Here is a 4,220-nt window from a genome sequence, read left to right on the forward strand (position 1 = left end):
ACTGTGACGCCGCCTCTCACCTCAACCTCCCGTGATTCAATATCCTCATGACACCTGGCCAACGCCATGCAAAGGAGATTCGTCAACTGTATTCATGCGCGCATACGTATGAGCGTTGGCGTGAGCTGCGAGATGAGGGATTGAGCGGCTGGCAGATGCAAAGAAGGGAAAAGAAAAGACAGATCGCCAGGAAAGCAATCTGATTGCGCTGGCTGATGGATGCTTCGCGAGCTCCTTCTCTCTTCTTTATCTTCTTTCCTCTTTCTCTGCTTATCTCCAACTCTCCCGAGCCTCCGTCTCTTTCTCCAAACTCGTTGACAGCATCAATCAAAGAAGAAGTCTCTGAGCATAACGTGACACGCGCGCACACACACACACACACACACGCACACACACACACACACACAAACTACCATGCGCAAATACACAGTGATGATGAGCTCCCCTCGAGAACGATTTATTTGTTTTGAAGAACAACTTCTTTTAATGTATGGAGGGATGATGATGATTTGCTTTTCAGGAGTTAATTTTTTATGGCTGACACAGGCAGGGGAGTGATGCTGATGAAGGCCGCCCCGCTGCTTCCGCTCATCACTCAATCAAACACAAAGTATCAACAAAATGAAGTACTGTTTTTCAGTCTCGGCGATGACTTTCCATTGATCACGCGCTAAGCCATAACCTTTAACTTGACCCAATCCAATCAAGTAGCATCTGCTCAAGATGCCTTTGCATTGCATGCAGGAAAAATCCTATTAAGTTAAGAAAAAACTTCTTACATATAAAAAGAAAAAGTTTTCCTAAACAAACTGGTTCTATGTATAAAAAAATGTAATTAACAGCTAATTAGAACAAGTCCATAAAGGGTGCCGTATCCCAACATGGTGCCATTATAGGTGACGGTTGTTGGGTGCTGACGAAGGTGAAAGTCAAGTCATTTGCTGACAAGCTACAGTTTGAATTCAGAGCAGAACAGACCACCCCAAGAAGACCTAAAAACACTTTAGGGATACACAATAAAGAGCCAGTTACACCAAGCCTGTTCTGGTTACCCTGGAACAGCAGCATTTCCTACCACCTAAGTAAAATTAAGATAAATGTACCTTTGCTTGATGTGTTTAAAGATATAGTGCACCTCAGTAGACCTAAATGCTAACAGTAGCATGCTAACAAGTTCACATTACGAATACAAACATGCCGATTACAATCCAAGTACACAGTGAGCAGAGACCAGGATATCTCAGTGGGGTCCTGCTACTTGTAGGGATGTGCTGATACCAGAAATTTAGCAGTCGAGGATCAAAAGAATTACACGATTCTTGATACCCAGGTCAACATGAAATCAAAATGATCATCCATTGTAATGAAAGATCCATTATTAAGAACCTTCTAAACCGTTTAATAAAAATTTCATTTTGGCCAGTAAAAACAGCAACAGGGCAAAAACTGAAATATTTTCCACTCACTCCCAACTGGTTGGATTTGCCGTAGGTTCCGGCCTGTTAAAAGGGATTTTTTCCTTCTCACTGTTGCCACTGCACTTGCTCAGTGGGACAGTAATACGATTGTTGTGGTTTAATTTATTTTCTCTGTGTCATTGTAGGGTTTTACCCTACAGTATAAAGCACCTTGGAACTAGTTGAATATTAGGATGGCTGCTGAGTAGCCTACTACAGGGTATAACGTTAGTTACGGGACTTTAGCTTAAGCATTTCTATAACAGAAAACATTTTAGCTAAAGTAATAAAGCTAATTTCAGACCAGCTGTCCCAAACAAGATGGTCATGGAAATTTTAGGGTAACATCAGAAGGATAATTCATTCAGATCTGGATGCTAGCCTTTTAGGTGCTTCACTAAATTGGAAGTTTTTCCTTCCCTTTGTGTGAAAAGTACAGTAGCGCTTATAACCATTTGTAGGTGTTGCCCCTGTCAGCGCTGGAACAACTGCAGTCTCATCACATAAGTTTCCTACAGTATGTACCTACAGCACTAAATGGGGAAAAAAAAAAAAGGAAAAAAGAAACAAGTAACATCTCATTTTTAGAATTTTGGCATTAAAAGTGTCAATTCTTCTGACATCCCTGTAACAAAGTAGCCATCAGCAACACAAAAGTGCGCCAACTAAAACCACATTATCACCAAATGAAGTGAATATCAGCGTAAGATGGGGTGGCAAATGTTTAAGAGGGTTACATACGCCACAAAGTCTGGATCATCCAATAGCAACAACTGTCCCCTATTACACAACGAGTGACAAATAAAACAATTTCTATTTGAAGGTGGTTTATAGATTTTAACATTTTTGGACAGACAATGTTTCTAGATAAGAAACTAGGGAGTTAAAAAGCATTCATAAATCATACTAGTATCATGTGTTAAACAGTTTACAAACACTTTATTGTAACGTGTCAAATTCCAGTCATGAGTCATCTTCTTCGGACAACGAATGTGTTTCAAATGGATCATCGGAGATATTTCAGTCTTTGCCCAGTTTCACAGAAACTGGTTAAATCGGTGGATTATCTGTTATTAATGGAACAACAATGTGTTTCTAAGAGAGCAAACTGCTGATGCATTTTTAAAACATGTTCAGAAACTAAATGCATTTACCACCACTGCATTTGGACAGCTGTGAACATCTGTGGCACAAAACCTGATTTCAGCACAGTGGGATTTGTGTGTGTGGGGTTTTTTTGTTTGGGTAATCCAGGCCTTAAACGGTGTAGAATAGAAAAGATGAATATTGTAGGATGCTACTTAAATAAACCTGGGAAAAGCTCAGTTTTCCAAAGCACAGCAATTTGAAATTCAGTCCTTCAATTACAATACCAACATCTTCCCCTTGGAGGCCTCTCTGCCCCAGGATGAAGAACAACACCTTGTATGGTTCAGAGAGCGTTTACTTAACATCAGTTTCTCTCGGTCCTTCCTGACTGTCATTAATATTCTAGGAAACAAATTGCCTTATTTTTCCTGCTGCGTCCGTGGGGGGATATTGATATGGACCTGGGGAGGCTGCATGTCAACTACTGCTGAATAATGTGACCCCTCGGTCTCATTTCCATAACAAACACACACAGATACTCATGACAAATACGAATAACTAAGTCCTCTATACTGCCATGTTATGATCATCTGTAAATAACAACACTGTGTATATCCAACGTGACCAGGCGGGCTTTGTGTGTGTGTGTGTGTGTGTGTGTGTGTGTGTGTGTGTGTGTGTGTGTGTGTGTTGCAGGGCCAAAGTGATTACCAAGAAATACATGAAAGCCATATATAAAACCATGTGTGAAGCATGGATATAGATAAATAATGTGTCTGTGTATGTACACACTGCCTGGGGCACAGAGTTATAAGATGTTGCCATATATGAAGCCTTCAGCAGACAAAGCACACAGATTTTTAAATTTAAAGATGGGCAGCGTAGATCCTCCCACACACATCCTTCATCACAATAAGATATAATAAAGTAAAATAAATACACTTATTTATCTTTAATATTCTTTCTTTGCTGTGTTTGAATAGATTTAAATGACTACGCCAAAATAGAAATTGCATCTCTAAGAATTCAAAGGGTTGTGATCCCGTACATTTTGTTTGTTTTTAACACTGTAAGTTAAGATTTTCCATAAAACTTTCAAATCAACTTTGTCATATTCTTAAGGCACCTGTGATTTTTCTGCTTTCAGCTGTTTGAAAAAGGTATGTCTGTCATTATGACAAAATAGAAACACAACAAAGTGAGTGTCAGTAGGAGCTTTTCAGTATTAAAATACTTCTGATGTTTGTAAGGTCTATCTATTGTTTATTACACTACACACAAAATACTGTAGTTGCAGGAAGCGCACTCATAGCAAAGCAGGTTTTACCTGTATGAGAACTCAAAGACAGTTTTTTCATTAAAATGGCTGTTAGCTAGGAGCAGGCCACGGTTCAACACCACCTTGATAAAATATGACGTAGTCCCGCAGTTCAGTCCACTCAAGAACCTTGTCAAAAACAGCACCTCTGGTGTTCAGATACGTTCGGATCTGGCCTAATTTCAGCCTAATAGTTAAGATTTGCGATTACATTTAGCTTAAAAATGTACCAGTTTTGGTTAGCTAACTGTTTCCATGCATCTATAACTATCAGATTACAATTTAAGCATGTATCCACTTCTACATATCCATTTAATGTCACTAAACATTGGGGATAGCAAACTGTTTAACGACTG

The 4,220-nt window shown here is 39.4% G+C and overlaps 1 protein-coding gene across 1 annotated transcript in view; it reads right to left on the reverse strand.

Annotated features, from left to right (window-relative positions):
• The window catches only part of LOC102201517 (partitioning defective 3 homolog B-like), an 83,488-nt gene that overhangs the window by 46,919 nt on the left and 32,349 nt on the right, over nucleotides 1–4,220 (reverse strand). The window lies entirely within an intron of this gene.

This window comes from Pundamilia nyererei, unplaced genomic scaffold (genome assembly GCF_000239375.1).
Source record: "Pundamilia nyererei isolate P.nyererei 1_Seehausen unplaced genomic scaffold, PunNye1.0 scaffold00040, whole genome shotgun sequence".
Classification (NCBI taxonomy): Eukaryota; Metazoa; Chordata; class Actinopteri; order Cichliformes; family Cichlidae; genus Pundamilia; species Pundamilia nyererei.